Here is a 21,599-nt window from a genome sequence, read left to right on the forward strand (position 1 = left end):
ATGAGCATCACCATAGCAGGAAAGCCAAGGGCAAACAGCCTGCCCCAGTCCCGCAGGTGGGCAACGGCCGTGCCCAGGCTGCCTGGGTCCCAGCCTGCATCACTGCCCGGAAGGGGGCCCCCCACAGTGTGCTCAAAGGGGGCGGAGCCTCACCAAGGATCAAAACCCTCTGACTCTCTCCCCCAGATAGATGGACTTGAAAACAAACATTGCCCTGGCCACTGCAGCCTCTGAATTCAGAGGACGACCTCAAGTGAGTTTGAAAAGTTTTATTAAAAATCCTAAATCTGTGCCGCAGTTAAAAGTGTGGAGCCTGGATCCGAACTCTGCCATTTCCTCGCTGAGTGACCTTGGGCAAGTTGCATAACTACTCTGCCTCTCTATTTCCTACTCTAAAAAGCAGGAATAATAAAAATAATGAGAACAGCGGCAATCATAATGCTTTCCTGGTGAGGTTAGAACAGTGGGGAAGAGTGCTCAGGACAGTGCCTGGCACATGGTAAGCGGGTTTCTCACAAGGTAGCTGTCCTTTCCTCCTTCCCATTCATCCACAACTTAGCTTTTCATTCTCCTTTGAAACAAGGGGAGGGAGGGGCTGCCTTTCCATATCCCTTTCCCCTCGTGCTGAGGGCTTGGCTCCCTGTCACCTTCTGCTCTGCTCCAAGAAGCCCCAGCTGGCTGTTCCCGTGGCCTCGTGGCCATGTGCCATCTTGTGATGAAGCCTGGTCTGGGTTGCCGGGCCAGCCCAGCCCTGTGGCCAGGGAGAAACTGGTTGGCTGCCAAGCAGTGCTCTGCTCTGCATGTGTTCCTGGCACCATGGGGTAGTGCCCTCAGAAGGCCATGTAGTGGCCAAGTTGGACCCTCAAGCCTGTGACCAGTATGCTGTCTCCTGATTCCTGGCCCCTCCCCCATCCTAGGCCCCTCCAGAGCCCATGGAGGCTGTCGGTTAGATGAAAGGGGTTAGAAGAGGTATAATAGTCAGGGCCACAGCTCTCAGGTTCAAAAATCTGTTGAAGGTCAGGGCTACTGGAGTTCTGAGCGATGGACAAGTCCAAATCCCTCCCCTTTGCCCTTTGGGCAAAATGAGGCTCAGAGAAGGGGAGGGGTCAAGGTCGTCTAGCAGGTGAACCGCAGCAAGAGAGAGAAAGTGCTTCTGGGAGGAAAGAAAACGACATCCCATGGATCTTTGGGAAAGAAGACCAAGAAGTGACCTCTGAAAACCTCTAGCCCCAGCTTTGCAACCTCAAATGCCACCGGGGGCCGGGCGGGTTAAGTTAGGTGGGTGAGGAGCCAGGTGGGGGCTTTGAGGATCCGGGAGCACTTGCTCCAGCTGAAGGGAGATGCCTGTCCTTGGTTTCAGACACTTTTTTATAAAGTAGCTTCACTGAGGTATAATTCCATAGAACTCCAAAGAATTTCATAGAATTCCACAGGACATACCATAGAATTCACCCTTTAAAGTGTCCAAGTCAGTGTTTTTTAGTATGTTCACAGAGCTGTGTAACAATCACCACTATCAATTTTTAGAGCGTTTTTGTCCCCAAAGGAAACCCCATTCCCACTAGCTGTCACTCTCCATTTCCTTCACCGATTGCCACCGGCCCTACGCAAGCACTCATCTGCTTTCTGTCTCCATAGATTTGCTTTTTCTGGTCATTTCATATAAACGAAATCATATAACACACGATGACTGGCGTTTGTGATTTACTATGTTTTCAAGGTTCACTCTTAGAGTAGCGTGTATCAGGACTTCCTTCCTTTTTATTGCCAAATAATATTACATTGTATGGACATACCACATTTTATTCATTCATTTCTCAGTGGACATTTGCACTGTTTCTGTTTTTGGCTATGGTGAGTAACCCTGCTTTCACGCACAAGGTTTTGTGCGGACATATGTTCTCATTTCTCTTGCATATGTACCTAGGAGTAAAATTGCTGGGCCACATAGTAACTCTATATTTAACATTTTGATGAATTGCCAAATATTTTCCAAAGTGGTTGCCCTGTTTCACGTTCCTACCAGCAATGTAGGAGGATTCCAAGTTCTCCACACCCTCATCACTTGTTCTTACCTGTCTTTTTTATTATGGCCATCCTAGTGGGCGCGTAGTGGTATCTCATTATGATTTTGATGTGCATTTCCCTAATAACCAAAGATGTTGAACATGCTTTCATGTGTACATTGGCCATTGATATATCTTCTTTGGAGAAATTTCCATTTAGATCCTGTGCCCATTTTGTAATTCAGTTATCTTTTTATTATTGAGTTGTAAGATGTGTTTCTGTATTCTGAATACAAGCCCCTAATCAGGTATGTGATTTGCAAATATTTTTCCCACTCTGGGAGTTGTCTTTTCACTTTCTTGATGGTACCATTTGCAGCACAAAAGTTTTAAATTTTAAATTTTAATGAAGTCCCTTTTCTCTAGTGGGGGGCACTTGTGTTTTTGGTGTCATATCTAAAAAAAAAAATCATTGACAAATTCAAGGTCATGAAGTTTTACACCTATCTTTTCTTTTAAGAGTTTTATAATTTTAGCTCTTACATTTAGGTCTTTGATCAATTTGAATTAATTTTTATATGTGGTGTGAGGTAGGGGTCCACGTTTGTTTGTTTGTTTGTTTGTTGCATGCAGATATCCAGTTGCCCCATCACCCTCTGTTGAAAAGACTACTTTTTCCCCATTTTATTGTCTTGGCATTCTAGTTCAAAATGGCACCCTTGACTATGAACATGAGGGTTTATTTCTGAACTCTCAGTTCTATTCCATTGATCTTTGTGTCTATCCTTATGCCAATACCACATTGTTTTGATTACTGTAGCTTTGTAGTAACCTTTGAAATCTAGAAGTGTGCATCCTGCAACTTGGCTCTCCTTCAAGATTGCTTTGGCTATTCTGGGTCTCTTGACCCAAATAAATTTTAGGATCAGCTTGTCAATTTCTGGGTCTGACCACTTTTTGCTACATGAGAACATGAACGTTCTTTTTCTAAGTTTTCTGATTTTTCAACAGAAGTCAAACACTTGGATATTTAAAAATATAAAATTTCCTAGTTGAAAAGGCCAATTCAGGTCAAACAAAACAACTTCTGCAGGCTAAATCTCAGGGCGTCTGCAACTCCAGCTCGAATCCAAAGTCCCGATTGTACAAAGCAAGATCTGAGACTCAGAGAAGGGACATTTCTCCAGATCATAGGGCAAGTAAGTTGTGGAGATAGTGTTAGGGTATAGACATCTGGTTTCAAAGGCCAGAGCTACTGGACACCCTCCTGTCCGCATTTCCTCTCCAAGAAATGTCTCCCGGAGCTCTCGCCACACCCAGCACGTGTGCCCAATGCCGTCTTGAGCCAACAGCTCTCCTCATCCATTCCAGTCCAAGGACAGTGGGGCTCCCGAGATACTGGTGGCTCCCTTGGTCTCAAGGCTGAGGTCCAAATCCTGTTGTTGCCTATGCCCCCAAAGTCTCAGACACCAGCTCATGGCCCAGAGAGACAGGGTCCTCTCTCCTACCCTCTCGTGCCACCTCGGGAGGACACTGTAAAAAATGAGCTGTCCTAATCCTTCCTGCCACCTCTTTGGGCTTCCGTAACCCTGTTTTAGGAAGGAAGAAAAAAAGGAAAAAGAATCAGGACTATCCAGGAAGCCTGCATCCTGCACAAAGTAATTTGGAGCAGGTAGAACGAGAGAAAAGAATCTGTCAGATTGAGAGACAGGCGCGTCATGTGGCCGGAGCATGGGGGCTTTGGGGGAGCCCACTGGCTGCAGCCCTGCTCCTGCAATTAAGATGATAGCATCGAGACCGCTATAATCCTCGGGGTCATAAACTGTGTCACAAGGCGCCTCCTCGGCAGGGTGAATCCAGCAGGCAGCTGGTCGTAATTTTTCTGAGACTGCCTTTTTGCTTTTTTTTTTTTAGTACAGCAATGCCAGCTGTAATTTTACTGCAAGGTGGTAGATTTTCCTTTCATACTCTCTGCAAAGATTGATTCACTGGAGCGGGGAAAAAAAGGAAAAGGCAAACACACACCCACCACCTTGAGGCATCCCACATTCTCCCTTCTTGATCATTTCTAAGAAATCAGATCTTACAGCACAGTGATTTTTCAGGGATATTTCTTTAAATAGTTTCTTTTGCGTCACTAGTATTAGGATTCATAGAATTGGAGAAAAGAAACAGTGAGCAGAGTCCTTGAAGCTTATTGCACCCAGTTGCCCACCCACCCACCCACCGCATGACTCTAGAGTTGAGAACACAAGGCAGAGAAGGGACTTTCCGAACATCCCACAGTTGGTGGCTGAAGGAGCTGAGAACGCAAGTTTTACTGTGTGCAGAACACGTTAAAACTATACACCCACTAGATGCCAGCTACTGCAGAACATTCCATTTAGTAACGTGGGGCTGAGACCAGAGAAGGGAAGGGACAGGCCAGGTCCACGGGGCAGCAAGGCGGCAGCTCTCACTGTAGCGTGGGCCAGGGGATGCCTAATCCACAGCCTGCCCTGCTGGACTGCGGGAGCCGGAGGCCTCAGGAGAGGAGGGGTGGATGGGAAGTGGGGTGGACGAGGTGGGCAGGAAGAGCGGCGTGGAGCAGACAGACCAGAATAGCCCAGGACCCTGCTTCTCTGTGCTGTCCCTTTGTCACCTTCCCCAGATGCACCCCTTGGGAGAGGGCCAGGGTATCTGTCCCAAGGCCAGTATGTACCCAGTCTCCACAGAGGTGGGGGGCACATGCGATTAGCCCCAGGGAAGCCCCACACTGGGACACATGGAGGGTAGCAGTTATCTCTGAGAGAGAACAGAAAATCAGTAGGACCCAAAGATTTCCTGACAGGTGTTGTCATACTTGAGCTCTAGGGCCACATGGTTAGGCGCAATTTACTCTCTAATAACCTGCGAACCTCCTGAACTTTGCTGAACATGGGTTCATAGCGACCTAGAAGAAAGTACCTAGTGGAGTGCCACAGGGCTCTGTTGTCTACCCTTGGCTACTGACAACTTTTATCAGGTGCATAAATGGGCTCACAGGTCTATGCTGATCCAATCAGATGAATGGGAAAGCACGTGTGAGGGATGGCAGCTTCAGGCTTCCAACCAAGGTTTCAAAAAGCATTCATTAAGTGCCTACGACAAGCAAAATTCTTCTGTCTGCTGGGCTTATGAAGACTCTTCTCTCTGAGGAAACTGAGGAGAGCATGTAGTGGGACCACTGAAGCAAAGCCAGCCCCCAACCCTGCAGCTGGAGTCCAAGAGGTGACAAGGACAGAGCAGCCTGGTAAGACCCCCCCTGGGGCTCCACGCTGCTGCCTGGACCCCTCAAGTGGGGGCCCATTGCAGGGGAAGAGCAGCAGGTTGGGGCGGCAGATGGTCAGCAGTAAGCCGGAGACAGCAGGCCTGTCCTGTAAGCACCCTGCTACCCCGGCCTGGCAGTGCAGCCACTCCAGGTGCCAACTGCGAAGAGATAACCCCGGAGGCAGAACCAGTATGGCCACCGGCCTAGAAGGGGAGAAGGAGGAGGTACAGACAGAGCACACGGGCCCTGTGACCCACGGGACAAGCGCACCAAGACGGTATCCTCAGGTGGCCAGACCTGAGTCCTGAGCCCAGAAGCTCCTCTTCAGCCCTGTCAGTGCCACAGCCCTCTCTCCACCTCACCAGTCAGTCCCAAACACCACGGATCAACTCCCGGCATTCCGCTCGGAATGCCTCTTCTGGGAAGCCTGCAGGAACCGAGCGTTCTGCTCTCCCTGGACTCTGGGGGCCCTGATGCATTCCGCATGGCTCCTTGCTGTGCCTGGCAACCATTCTCAGAGGGCCTGTCCGAGCTTAGAGGGCCTGCCCCACCCAGCGCAGACCTGTTCACTCCCTTTCTTTAAGTCTCTGGGTCACACCTTCTCCATTCACAGCCACGTGTGGGCCATAATCTCTCTGCCCAAATGGGATGCTCTGTGATTCGTTTATTCTGTGATCAACTGTATGCCAGGCCCTGAGGTAGGTACCCGGGGTGCCCCATGAACAAGACACCAGCCCTGACCTTGGAAACTTACTATCTATTAGGGGACAGAGACCAGTAAATGAAGAGTGACAATGCAGGGGCCATGCCATGGGAAGGAAATCCTGGGGCCTGTGATAGCACCCACAAAGTGAGGGCACCTCACAAGGGCATCTGAGAAGGCTTCTTGGAGGAGGTGACATGTACACTGAGACCTAAAGGATTAGCAGGAGTTAGCCAGGGGGAGGGGGGGCTGTTTTGTCAATGTGCAAGATCTAGTTTTTGAATGTCTACTTTGTACCACACACGCAGGATCATAGCAAACAAAGCAACACACAGTCCTTTCTTTGATGGAGTTCAGAGCCTGGTGTGGAGACTGATGTGACATGAATAATTACAACACCAATTACACCACGTAAGAAGAAAAGGTTCAGGACTTGCAGAACGTAGGGCAGGAAAATTTAGTCTGGGCTACGGATGGCGAATTTAGACTGAAGCTTGACAGAAGTCATGCAAAGGGCGATGCAGGAGTGAGGAATAGAATTTCAGGCAGAATAACCCATGCAAATGCCCTGAGGCATCAAAAAATTTACTACTTTAATAAACCTGAAAATAATGGGTAAGACAGAGAGGGCATATATTGTGCATAGTGACAATGCTTTTCCTTCACTAGTGTAAACATTGTACAAGGATTTTAAAGATTCTCAGATTATCACATTTCTTCCTGATCATAGTCATCACAGGTTGTATGGTGCAACATTGTCACCATTTTACAGATGAAGAAGTTGAGGCCCAGAGAGGTGAAGCCAGGTGGCCAAGATCATGGAACCAGAAAGTGGGTGTCTGGATTCAAATCCAGACCCCTGTGGCCCCAAGGGATTTGCTCGCCACGGCCCCAGTACACACCCGGTGCCACTTCCTGGCGTGTTGTGGGTATGGGGGTGTAGGCTCCGACCCAAGGCCCAGGGCTGCAGCCTCCCCATCCCGGGAGGCGTCCTGGCCCCCCACCTCGCCAGCCGTACCCAGGGGCATGCTTACTGTGCCTCAGACGTCCACACTAATTTCCCATGACGTGACCTGGAGGAAAGGGGAGCTTAGGAGAGGAGGTTGTTAAAATGTGGAATGTGGAAATGGCCATCTCCTTCACAAACAAAAGTGTGTTTTTGCTCCAGGCATCTCAAGGGCCTCTTGTCTCGTTGGTCACCCACCAGAGTACGTATTGTATTTCTTAATTGACAATTCAATTGCTCCAAATTGCATTACGTATGTAAAGTTCCATCTGCAAATCACCACAGCTTGACCATCACTCTCCCCGGCCCCCTGCCCTGGTCTCCAGCTCTTAGGACCCACAATCTGCTCACCCTTTGCCTACTGAGGGAGGGACCCTCTTGGGAAGAGTGGGCTGGACGTTGCACATCACAGGGTAGAACTGTACCCAGGAAGAGGTTGGGAAGATAAGCCAGGCTCTAAGTGCAAGGTGGGTTTCCACCATCCATTTCCAACCAGAGCAAACTGAGAAAGCACCTGCACAGGAGTCACGAGCCCAGGCAGCATCTGGTGACACCTAACAATGACATTACCTACCAGGGAGGCAGTTGTGTAGAGCAGATAAGAACATAGACTCAAGAGCCAGACTGCCTAGGTTCAAATCCCAGCTTCGCAACCCATCTGCTGTGTGACCTTGGGCAGGTAGACTTACCTCTCTCAGCCTCACTTTTCTTTTCTGTAAAATGAAGATAAAATGGCATCTTCCATATAGGTAAGGCAAGAGGTACTAAGTAAGCCCTGGCTGTCATTATCGTCATCATCATGACTAGTACTAGCAGGACTTTGCTGCACAGCATGCTAGAGTCTTTATACTTGTGAAGTGCTTGAGTGACTCCGCTAAACTCAGTAGGGTGCAGGTTGGAAATGACCTTCATTTTCCTCCCCATCCCCAGGACTGGGAGCAGAGTGAGGCCAGGGACGCAAAATTTAAGAAGGCACCAAGAATCCCAGTAATCAACAGAAATCATATGTTAATGCAATAGTTTTCAAAATCAACATTATTGCAAAAAAAAAAATCAGTGATGCACAAAAAATCGAAATTTAAACCCACTTGGTAGGTGTGGTTCTTTCCCTGAGCTGAATGAAATCTCAACAGGTCAGTTCCATATATTTTTCCTATTATTCTTGGTTACTAAAAAGTCATCTAGTCGCTTGAGTAACCAAAAAGAGTCTTATTTCACTAAGTAGAATTTCCAGTCCAGTTAAGACCACACTCTCATCCCATTTCCAGACTATCCCCTCCACCAGTTGGGGCTAGAATGCAACTGGCCTTGAGGGAGAGAGGCAGCCGAGCTCCCCTCTCCCCTGACCTCTGCCCTCCTCCTTCAATGTATGACCTTGGATTCTGATCCCTTGGTGAAACCCAGAGGGAGAGGGGATCCAGGACAGAATGTCCAGCCTCCTGCAGTGGGGCAGCTGGGACCTGGCATTGACCTCTCTGAGACTGGTGGATAAAATCTGACTCTTTCTCATGTGTGACTGTCATGGGTTTCTCAGACGCGTCCCCTGCTGGGCACTCTGTCATCTCAGCTCTGGCTGATCACCTGCAGATACCGCCGTAGCTCCTGGGCATCCATGGGTTCCTTGAGGCCACGCTGCCCGCTCAGGGACTGCTTCATAGGGGAGTCCCACAGCCATCCCCTAGAACTCAGGCGCTCACCTGCACCGTTGCCTGAGAGAGACGGCGGCTCAGCCTCCATGCCTGCCTCATTGTCTCTTCTGCTTCCTCAGACCCTTCTAGTCCCAGCACATTCCTTGGGCATAGAGCAGACGCCCATCCCTATGTTTCCCAAACTGCGGAGCACCCTTGCCAAGCCCCCTGGACGGTTAGTTTTATATGTTAACTTGTCTGGGCGACGGGACACGCTGAACGCTGGTAAACATTATTTCTGTGTGTGTCAGTGAGGGTGCTTCCAGAAGAGAGGATATGAAATCAGTACATTATGTAAAGGTCCATCCTCACCGATGTGGGCACACATCAACTCCTTGAAGGACAGGCTAGAACAAAAAGGCAGAGAAAGGGCAAATTCTCTCTCTTCTGCAACAGGGACGTCCATCTTCTCCTTCCCTTGGACATCAGTTCCTTGGCTCTTCGGCCTTCAGACTCCGGAACCTACACTAGCACCCTCCTCCCTCAGTTCTCAGGACCTTGACCTCAGACTGGGAATTGCACGTAGGTTCCCCTGGTTCTCAGAACTGCAGATTCCAACTAAATCATGCCACCAGCTTTCCTGGCTCTCCAGTTTGCAGACAACATGTCATGGTCTGTGTCAACCTCCATAAGCGTGAGAGTCAATTTCCATAATACATCTCCTCCTATGTCTCTCTATAGATAGATAGGTGGACAGACAGCAGACGGATAGGTAGATAGATAGATAGATAGATAGATAGATAGATAGATAGATAGATAGATAGATGGCAAGATAGATAGATGACATAGGTGATACATAGATGACATAGGTGATAGATAGATAGATAGATAGATAGATAGATAGATAGATAGATAGATAGATAGATAGATAGACAGATAGATAGACAGATAGATGGAAGAAAGAGAGAGACAGAGACAGAGAGAGAGTTATCTCCATGTATCTCCTATTGGTGCTATTTCTCTGGAGAACCCTAACACACCCTGCCTGAAAGCCTCTCACTAGGCCAGAGACAAAGGGGGAGGACAAATGACCCAGCACCCCCAGGCTTTGCTCCAAGGGAACTTCTGTTGACCTCTTCCTTATCCCTTCTGGAGGTGAGTGTGAACTAAGGTCACAACACCTGCTGCCACGATCTCCTGGAAGCCTAGTGGCTGGTCTAGCACCTCCTTTGGATCACAGGTCCTCAGCTTTGCGCCCTTGGTTCTCAGCCTTGGGTAGCTTAGCGAAAACGGAGACTAAAAGTCACACCTGCATTGCCTCGATCCCTCACCATACCCTAGCAGACACATCTAATTATTCCCACTCACAGATGAGACATGAGGAAACCCTAAGGCAAGTCGGTAGCAGTGCTGAGACATCAGCCCTTGCCTCCTGCACTCCCCACTGGCCAGGCCGATTCTTTGGTGACCGTCCAGGATGGACACTGGTTAGAATAGACAATGGGTAAACCATTAGCCTTAAAGAGGGAAATGCAGGTGGCTGTGTGTGGGGACTGACAATCTTCAAAAGGACACAACCAAGCCACATGTCCTTAGTAAGCACCTACTGTGTGCTCAGGCCCAATCCATGACCTCAGTGAGTGTGGAGACCCAATGACCAAGACGGAGCCATACACAGGCAATGAAGGGGGAGCAGCATAAATCAGAGGCCCACCTGTGACTCTGTCCTCAAGGGCCAAAGAAGCTACAGTGGATGGAGCAGCCCAGGAAGCTCCTGTGGGAGCTACACCAGGGGCCTGGCAGGACCCCAGCCCCCCAGGTGGGGGCTCTTCTAGCATTTGGAGTGTGATGTGGGTAACAGGATCTTCTATCCTCTTCAGTCAGCCACAGGACCCCCTTAACTAAACACACAGGCTAAGCCATTGTCTTAGGACCACACCTGGGCTGGGTGACCTTTGGCCCATGTCTTGGCCTTGCTGAGCCACTGAGCCTCCATGTTCACATGTTTGTATCATAAGGATAATAACGGTCCCTCCAATCATAGGGCTCGGGGGAGCATAAAACGAGGTGATGCGTACCTGGGCTGAGCAGAGCACATTCAAAAGCACTTTTCTCAGCAAAGCAGCACTTCCTGCTGTGTGCCAGAGCCCAGTACCACCAGAGGGGGTGGCTTGCTGTGACAAAGTTCTCAAAGATTCCCTTTAGCTGATATTAATAGCATTCCTTTAGTGTTGCCTTCTAGTGCCATCGGTGGGTCAGGTCCTACTCACTTCTCCATGGGTCCCCCACTCTCCTGGTCCCCATCCTGTCTCCTTCATTTGTTTCCCTTGTCTGCCTTGCTCCTGAAGACATCAGAGTTGGTCACCCCACGTGTGATTCCTGGAAGCTGTTCTTTGTGTCTCTGCCCCTCTACATCCACGGTGCTCTGCACACTTCCTTCCAAGCCTGCTCTGCCAGCTCTCAGCTCTCATGCTAACCCCCCAGCCCCGTATCCTTCCATCTATCCGTGCTGCGCCCCCTCCCCCCCCGTGTGCTTTCTCTACCTTTCTCACCTGGAAAATGCTCATTCGTTCATTCATCCATTGACCATGTACCAAACACATTGGCCTATGGGTCCAGCTTGGCTCTAGGTGATGGGAATTCAAGGGAATTCAAGTGTAGCTAAAACAGGGTGCTTTCTCTAAAGGCTCCTCAAGCTTCCCTGGGGACACAAACACATAAGAGAATTAACTTAGAACAACTTTTTTTTATTGGGGAATATTGGGGAACAGTGTGTTGTTCTCCAGGGCTCATCAGCTCCAAGTCGTTGTCCTTCAGTCTAGTTGTGGAGGGCGCAGCTCAGCTCCAAGTCCAGTTGCCGTGTTCAATCTTAGTTGCAGGGGGTGCAGCCCACCATCCCATGCGGGAATTGAACCGTCAACCTTGTTGTTGAGAGCTCGCGCTCTAACAAACCGAGCCATCCGGCCGCCCCTCTGGAAGCTCAGCGGCAGCTCGTTGTCTTCAATCTAGTTGTGGAGGGCGCAGCTCACTGACCCATGTGGGAATCGAACCAGCAACACTGTTCTTCAGAGCTCACGCTCTAACCAACTGAGCCATCCGGCCGCCCCTAGAACAACTTTTAAGGGGTCAAATATCACCTCCTCCAGGATGCTTTCTTCACACCGGATGGTCAGGGCCCCTCCTTTGTGTCCCCATAACACCTTAAACGAGCCTCTAGTAGGGTTCTTATCACACTGTATTATGGATACATTTAAGCTAGAACCAGAAACAAAGATAAATTCATTTCAATATCCCTAAGACTTAGCACAAGTCCTGGTGCCTGTCAGGATTGGTTGAATGAATGAAGGAATGAATGAATGAATGCCATTATCAGCTTGTTCCCCTGGGCATATATCTGTTTGCACATGCACTAGTGTGTATGTGTGTTTCTGTTAAGCTAACCATCCCTGTGGACACTTACTACCCGCCCGCTCTGTGTGGGGCCAGATGACGGGTATTGGGGCCAGTGGACAAAGGGGACGTGGTTCCTGGCTGCAGACAACACAGATGACAGGGCAGACAGACTCACAAACACACAGCTGCATCCAGCCGTGCGTACTCCTGACCCTGCGTGTGCACTTGCTCTTGAGCTGTGCCGTTTCACGCTAAACCCCCAAATGATTGTTGGAAAAGCGCCTGGTGCAGCCATCGGACCCAGTCACCTGGGAGTGATTTCAATGATAGGACAATCCGGCCTTGAGCAAAAAGAGAAATGAGGAGAGCCAAAGGGAACTTCTGTTCCTGGAGCTGGAAGCTTGAGTGTGGCCCCGGAAGCAGGGACAGCGGCTGGGAAAGGGGTGAGGACAGAAGAGAGGAAATGGAACAGTCCACACAGAGCCTGGGACATGGAAGGGGCATGGACAGCGGTGGTGAAATTGGAGTAAATTGGAAAATAAGAGGTGCCGGCAGCAGGGGCACAAAACCAGCTCAGAGGCAGAGCCAACAGTGGTCCTGAGAGCTCTGTGCCCACGCGGGAGGCTCTCCCACTCCCGCTTCTCTCCTCCCACTGCCTGCACTCTGTGTCACCTCCCAGAGGTGGAAAGACTAAAGGTCTTGCTCACCCAGCAGGTAGCACATAGATGGGAAGTGGCATTTGGTGGAGCCCTGATCAGGGGCGAGAACACCACCGCTTCCCCAAATTGGTTTTCCGACAGTAAATTATAATTGCTCTAAGTGTTCTAGAACTCAGGGACTGAGATTAATTACGGCTCCGTATCCTATGGTGCTTTGAACTTTAAGCACAGCGTGGTGTACAGGTTGTTAATAAGAAGGAGGGTCGGCGGGGCTTTTCAGATGAGCAAAGAAAAAAAGAAAAACAATTTGAATTGGCTTCTGCACCTGCCAAGGGGGGCCCTTTGGGCCTGGAAGGATGTTTCCTGTCTTTCCAACCTGGCCACAGACTGTTTACAATGATGAGAAGCACAAAGTGGCTCCCAGGGCATGGGGACCCGTGACAGGCCTCCATCCACCTGTCCCCGAAGGATTCAACCACCAGGACAGGGGTCACAAACTCCAATGTCAGAAAAGTCAACAAGTGGGGCTCGCCGGCAGGGGGCCAATAAGGACGGGTGGAGACTGGGGAGCTGGGAAGCCCATTCCCTCAGGAACACCCTCAGCTTGATGCCAGCCAACCATCGCTGTGTGGGGTGCAGCTCGGGCTGCTGAGACTTCAAGAGCAGAATTTCAGGTTTCTGCATAAAATCTATTTTTATAGTTGGAAGTTTATTAGAATGTCAACATATTGTATGGGTCCAAATAAAATATATCCAGGCTGGAATTGGTCCATGGGCCACCGTTTTGAAACCTCTGCAGCTAAACCAGTGTCTTCCATCAGGTCAGTGGCAGGTTTGGACCTCTCACCTCCCAGGGAGAGGAGTTTCCCCACCCTCTGCCTCCTGATTCCTTCCCTCCCACCGAGTTTCTCTCTGCAACCCTTGCCACAGGTAACGTTCTTATTCTCTCAACTGTCTCCCTACTAAACTTTGAGCCCCTTGACAGGCACGGATTATACACCCTTTTACTCAGAGCAACTATCGAAAGGCCCCACAAATGAGCGGTTTAAACAGTGTTTGTTGAAGGAATGAATATATGTCAGGCACTTTTAAACCTCTCTGCTTTTGCTCATTCTCTTCCTTTCACCTCAGTGATCCTAATTCAAAACCTGACACATGCATCGCAGCCAAGCCAGTGTCTCCTCTGATTGTGGCAGCCATGGTTCAGACGAGGGAACCAGAGTCTAGCAGGAAGAAACAATTTGCACAGGCCAAATCATGAGCTGGCAGCAGAGCTATGTCTGGAGTAGGCTGTGTGAGGTGGGCCCCTGACATCTCCTTCCCTGGTGCCCACCCCCAGTTTGGGGAGACGGCTGCAGCACACAAGTTTTCCAAAACCCACTTCCCCAGCAGAAGCCTGAGAGCCAACATCACCCCAACATGCACTCAGCTCACGGTGTCCTGGGAAAGCTGTCCATGTACAGAAAACAGAAATTGCTATTCAGAATGTGAAATTAATTTATTTCATTAAAATGTGCTCTGGGACCAGGCATCATGGCTGTTCTATCTCTGCTGCTGGGTTCCGAGGGTGGGGCCCACTCTGGGGACGTTGATCCTTGTAGCCCAGTACCTAGTTAAGGCCATGGCCACGACCCACCCCGTCCTAGGACAGCTGCTTGCCAAGACGGGGACACTCGGGCTATTGTCTGGATACAAAGAAGAGATTGTAGGCAACAGCACCTTTGTGCAGGGGCCTGGATAGCTTCCTTTCCTTCCTCCTTTCCTACTGGAAACTCAGAGAAGGAACCACCCAGCGGGAAACAGAGACAGGCAAGTGTAGAGGTCAGGAATGTGGACTTTGGACGAAGACAAACCTGGGTTTGAGTTCAAGCTCCAGTGCTAATGTGTGACCTTCTTCCAGCCCTTTCAATCCCTCTCTGCTTTTGCTTCCATCTCTACAAAATGAGGATATTGAAAAGAATTAAACCACTATACATCCAGGGAGAAAGAATGCTAAGCACCTTACGTACTTTGGATTGTTTAATCCTCGCGACTCTATGAGATATGTGCTATTGTTATAGGTTCCATTTTACATAGATGGAAACGGAGGCACAGACAGACAAGTTGGGTTGTACAAAGTAATACAGTCAATACTGGAACTTTGATTTAAACATAACTACACGTAACTCTAAAACCCCTATGCATCTTATCTTAATTTTTAAGAAACTTAAGAAAACATGAACATGATTCAAAACCCAGAAAGTATCAAAGACATACCGAGTAAAGCTTCTATCTCATCATTATCCTACATCTTCAACCACCGTCCTCTTATAATTATTCTTATTTTAATGTCCAGAGTTTCTTTAGATATACACAAGCAAATACCAGCACAGATTTTATCCCTGCCCTTTCCTATAAAAGGTCAGATATTATACATGTTGTTCCGCACTTTGTTTATTTTTTTTTTCAATTTTCAAATAATTGTAGATTCACATAGAAGCTGCAAAAATACCACAGAAAATTTGCCATGTACCCTTCACCCAGTTTCCACAGTGGCAACATCTTGCCCGCAGGACAGCTGGCAAACCAGAAAATTGACTGTGGTACAATACAATTAAACTGCAGATTTTACCAGGTTTTACATGCACTGATTTTTTTCAGGTTTTGGTAAATAGCTCCATGAAGTTGTATCGCATGTCTAGATTTGTGTAACCACCACTATTCTGTCACCACAAAACAAATCCCATATGCTGCCCCTAACTGGGCTGTTACACATCGCCAGGTTTCCTCACTTCAAGGATAATAAATGATGGATGGAATCACACAATATGTAACCTTTCTCATGGCATAATGGCCAGGAGAGCCATCCAACATGTTGCATTTATCAATAGTTCGTTTCTTTTCCTTGCTGAGTTATATTCCATTGTACGAATGTAGCAGTTTGTTTATCCATTCACCTGCTTGGGAGACTCCTGGGTTGTTCCGATTTTTTCACCATTACAAATAAAGTTGTTACCAACATTTGGGTATGGGTTTTCGTAGGAACATAAGTTGCCATTTTTCGTGGAGTGGAAAGCCTGCGTCATACGGTTCATGTATGTTTAATGTTGTAAAACACTGATAAACTGCTCCAGAGTGGCTGTTCCATTTCACCTTCCCACCAGGATTGCATGACAGTTCCTGTTGCTATGTGTCCTCACCAGCGCTTGGTATTGTCAGGATTTTTTTATTTTAGCCATTCTCATAGGTGTGTAGTGGTATCTCATCATGCACTTAATTTTTTTTTTTTTTTTTGCTTAAAACACCTTGGAGCTCCTTCCATCTCAGAATAGAAAGCTATTCATTTATTTACTGCAGCTGCATCATACTTCCTTGTATGAATATGCACCAAAATGTATTTAACGGATCTCTTTTTGGTTGGCATTCAGGTATTTCCAACCTTCGTGATTTCAGATATTTGAGCCCCAACTCTCAACCAGCACATTTAATTCCCTGTGCAAATATGAACGGACCTGGGCATATATATCTTGTCTTTTCCGGCAAAGGAGTCTACTAACAATTTTTTTATTGTAAGTGAAGGAAACCTAACTTGAACCAGCTTAATTAAAGGGGGAGACGTGATTGCATCATAGATTGCAAAGTTGAACGACCAAACTGCAGGAATGTTGGGGTCAGAAGACTCAGAACTGGGGTCCCTGGATAGCACTCAGCCGTTCCCCACCTCTTCCGTCTCTCCTGTTTCATGTCTGGATCTTTCCCCTTCTCTCCACAGAACAACAAGTGTGGCCACCAACTGCTCCCGAGTGTTACATCTGACAGCTCCGTGCACTGTGGCCCCCCTTTGCCAGATCTAAATCGACGGTGTCAGAGAAGGGTCCCAGCTCAGTGTGCAGGTGCGGGCAGTTCTAATGCAATCCTGACCACCTCGGGGTAAACCAGTTCCTGAGATGACTGTGTGCAGAGAGGGGTTAGAAAATGAACCCAAAGACCAAGATCTCTCCTCTCTTGGGACCGACCAATCAGATTCATCCCCAGTCTCCCAACACGAACAGCCACGCTCAGCACACATTAGATGCTAAAGGCATGCTGCTGGTCCTGAACAAGATATGTGTCAATCAATCAAGCATTGTAGGAAATTGCCTCTTATTTCTTCCCGTGCTGGAGGAAACCACCATTTAAAATAATGCCAGTTAAATTCCTCTGTGAAGCAGGCTTTCTTTCACCTAAATGCTCACAGCAGGACTTGCTTAAAGTGGGGCATGCCTGTAGTCTCAGTTCCTGGGGGAAACCTTTGATTTTCCTGACAACCCACTGAGATGGGCGAGCATGTTACCAGGGCACACGGTTAATGGCTGTGAAAGCTTTCTGTGACCTGTAAGTGGCGCGTGAATGTAGGACCTCGCCATGACTATTATGATTATCCTTATTTCATCTCTTCTTTGAAGAGCTTTACACTGTAATTTTGGAAGTAGAATTGGAGACACCTCTCTAATAGTTCAACCTCATAACTTCTCCTCCAAGCCTCAGTCCTGGGTCTCAGCAACATTTCCCATCGGCCTGTTGCTTCTGTTGAATGCAACCTAAAGACGTTTCCACAGTCAGAGGCCTTCTTGGGTGGAGATAAAGGGAGGCACTGAGTCAGGGGCTTCCTGAGGCACATTTAACCATCTCTAACCCTGCCCCCACCCCCAATGTCAGAACAGCCCTTTCCACCCCAAATTTAGGGATTCGATTTAACCGTCTTCCTGGTGTACCTAACTCTATGACAAGCCCTGTGTTGGATGCTGGACTTCCAGGAAACCAGCTGCACCCAGCTAACTGTACCCCCAGCCAGTGAAGGAAGATGCAGGCCTCCCCAAGACAGGGGATTGGGAAGGTGCAATGGGAAGGGTCCCAGGTCTGACCTTGACAGATGAGCATTCCGTCAAGTGATGAATGTTCGGATGACACCACGGACCCTAGCACCCTCAAGTCTTCCCCACTGCCCCTCAAATCCTAAGGCTCTCTTAGTTTCCCCCCCCCAAATTCTTCCTCTCCTTCTCTACATTCTCCCCCCACCCTTTCTCCAGATTTCTTCTCCTTATCTCTTTCCCCTCCCTTCAAAGTCCACCTCCATTCCTACCACTCTCCCATGCTTGGTTCTGCGGAGAACCCCACCACCCTCCCCTGCCCTCACTTGCTCTGCTGGGCCACAATAAAACATATTTAGCTCCGAGAGCCTTTCTCATACATCAGTCTCTGGAGGCTCAATCATTTTTATGGCCCTTCTGTGAACATCCTGTCATTCCTCTCCCTTGTTTCAGATATTGGCAAGCTTGGAACTCACGGCACTTTTCCCAGCTACATCTCGTTAGAGACCTGCAATGGCTTTCTGCCTCTGCACTGAGGCCTCCCAGCCAATTATCTTGACCCCATCATGACTTTTGGCAGACACCCCAAAAAAGCAAGTAAGGTCAAATCTATTAACTGGAGTCTCCCAGGGCCACACGAAGCCTGTCCTTCCTTCTTCCTCATTCCCATGGGTCAGCATGTCTCCAGAAGCCCCAGAAACCATGGCTGAGACTGGACAACGGTGCTAGTGGTCATCCTGAGCTCTTCACCCCAGAAAGAGGCTAAGGGGCTCTAACACGTTAGAGTGAACACTGCACTGGACTCAAGAGTCTTTACATAGAATATTTATGGTACATAGAAATGTCGGTGCGTAGGCAATAGTGATCAAAAGAAAATGAATTATATGAATGGGGAACTATATCACAATAGTTAATAAACACAGACTGTCTGAAATCGATGAAAAATATACAGGTCACCAGGACCTTGAGGACATACAGACAAAACGAGGAAGGGAATTGCTGCAGACTGTTGACATTCTTGCCGCATCAAGAGTGAGGTGAGCTGAGAATTGATTGGAGTTCGATCAAATGAAGCAGAGATTCCAGCAGAGGCTGGTCTGTGCATGAACCCTCCCCGTCTTATAAAAGAATATCAGAATGAGAAAAGTGACACTTAAGTATAGTTATTGGAACTTGGATTTGGATTAACACATGGTCTAATTAGTTCTACCTGTGGAGCTTGGGACAGATCTGTGTTATAGACAAAGAAGGAAATCAACAGTGGAGCATTTGAGAGCTATGGTTTCTCCCACTGACTTGGGTTGAAATCGGCCTGGATTATGTCATGTGGCCACACATGTCCATGTGGTCCTGCCCGTTCTATTGCTTGGCATTTTTGCCTGAAAGAACTTTGGTCCAGGGGACCCTCATCAGCTGGCTCTATAGTTGCAGAGCGTGTGTATCAGTTTGATGCTTAGATGCTCTACCTACCTATTCCCCAAGAAAGTTGGATGCTCCTGGAGTGGTATAGTTGGAATAAAACAGGAACTAATAAGTGCAATTCACTTATTCCTTCGAATCTTAATTATGGAAAATCTACTATGTGCCAGTCTCTGTTCTAGAGACTAGGGATACAACAGCAAATAAAACTGACAAAAAAAAAAAAAAAATCCCTGTCTTCCTGGTGTTTATATCCTAGTTCCCTGAATATTTTCTAAAAATCAGATGACCACATGGGTAAAATTGAAAGATTTTTCTTCCTTAAATCTGTCCTTCTCCTTTTGCACTCCCAGCTACAGAATGGTTAACACACTAAAGTACTTAAGCCTTAAAATGTAGCAGAGAGAAAGATAAATATGTTTCTGTTAAAATGGAAACATTGTTTAGCAAGCCACTCACTATTTCATAGTCAAGAACCTAACAGCAGTCTCTATATTAGGTATAAACAATATTAAAATGATCCGCATGGCAACCATACAAACATTGTTCAGGAAAAAAAGAAAAATAAGAACAAGATAAGGAACCCAGTCTGGAAAAATATAACTCCAAATGACAGAAGAACATTTCCCCATTAAAATAAAACAATTAAAAACAAATAAATGTGTCAAAGTAAGAACCCAAAGAAAGAACAGATGATAAAACAATAGATTAACAACTTCCACTTGCAGCCAAAATGAAGAAACAGGTACCAGATTCACCCAATAACCTGCAACAACCAAGAAAACAGACAAAATATATGAAATAGATTTCAAGACACAGGACCGGCAGCAAAGAACGGTGATCCCTAAAAGATGAGAAACAAATGAGATGAGCCTCACCATTATCCCAGAGTACGGCCTGGAAAGTCCTCAGCTATCGATACATGCAGGTTCCCCTATAGGGCTGAAAACATTCCCTGTCCCCACCAGGTGGAATGCACAAGGCATTAAGTAAATTACCTAAAAGGATTTTGCCTTAGGTAGTGGGGTAAAATTAGCTCAAGACTTAAAGTTTCTTTGGTCTTGCCTAACAAAGCTTATAAGCAAAACATGAAAGAAATTGAGTTTTAAAGAAACTTCACTGCACCCCGGAACAAGGCTCAATGATATATATAGAAATATAAAACTATCCAGCACCCAGAAGATAAAACTCAAAATGTTTGACATGCAGCACGAAATTATCAAGAAGCAGGAAAAGATAAGGAGAAAATTTGATCAATCAAAATTGACCCAGAAATAACACAGATAATACAATTAGTACACAAAGACATTAAAAACTGCATCCCATATGTTCAAGAAACTGAAGGAAAGAAATATGGAGAGCGGTGATACAAAGAACAAAATCAACATCCTAGAAATGAAAACTACAATGTCTAAGATGGAAAGTACACTGGATGGGATTAGCAACAGATAAATCATCACAGGAAAATAACATTCATAAACTTTAAATATAGCAATAGAAGCTATCTAAAATTAAACATGAAATAATAAAATTTTAAATAAAGAAACAAAGCATGACTAAGCTGTGGTAGAAACTCACGTAACCTAATAGATGTATAATCAGACTCTGATATGGAAATAGGAGGAAGATATTTGACAAAATAAAGGTCAATACTTTCCCAAATTTGATTAAAAAAAAAAAACCTACGAACACAAAGATCCAAGAATCTCAACAAACCTCAAGCACAAGAAACATAAAGAAAAGTACACCAAGCCACATGATAATAAAATTGCTTAAAATTAGTGACAAAGAGAAATAAGAGCAGCCAGAGGTAGGACAAGAATGCATTGTACAGCCATGTGCCACATAATGACGTTTCAGTCAATGACAAGCCACATATATGACAGTGGTACACCGTACAGCCTAGGAGTGCAGTGGGCTATGCCATCTAGGTTTGTGTGAGTGCACTCTGATGTTCACACAGTAGCACAGTTGTCTAACAGCTCGCTTCTCAGAACGTATCCGCTTCATTAAGTGGTGCATGACTGTATAGAGCGGGAAAAGGATAACAACAGATTTCTTGGCAGAACCAATACGAGCCAAAAAAGATGGAGCAGCATCTTTAAAGTACGGAAAGAAAAGACCTGCCAATCTGTAATTCTACACCCAGCAAAATTATTCTTCCAAACTGATGACAAAGTAAAGACTTTGAATATATATACCACAACTAAGCCTATGATACAAGAAATGGAAAGAAAATCATTCAGGCAGAAGGGAAATGATACCATAAAGAAATTGAGATCTACACAAAGAAATAAAGAGAGGTAAAAATGACAACTATGTGACTAAACATAAAAGATGTTTTCTAGTTATTTAAATCTATTTAGATAATTGACGACTTAAAACAGAAATAATCAGAATATATTGTAGGGCTTATAACATATACAGAAGTAAAATGTATAACAACGATAGCTCCAAAGCTGGGGAGAAGAAAACAAGTACATTGTTGTAAGGTTTTTACACCATACATGAAGTGATATAATATCAAGTGAAGTTGGACTGTGATCAGTTAAAGATGTATACTACCAACTCTAAAAGTAAGACTAAAATAACACAATAACTCAATAAAAAGGTATAGCTACTAAACCAACAAAGAGATGAAGAGAAGATTACAACGGTGCAAGGAAA

The sequence above is a fragment of the Rhinolophus ferrumequinum genome, chromosome 16 (genome assembly GCF_004115265.2).
Source record: "Rhinolophus ferrumequinum isolate MPI-CBG mRhiFer1 chromosome 16, mRhiFer1_v1.p, whole genome shotgun sequence".
In the NCBI taxonomy this organism is placed as follows: Eukaryota; Metazoa; Chordata; class Mammalia; order Chiroptera; family Rhinolophidae; genus Rhinolophus; species Rhinolophus ferrumequinum.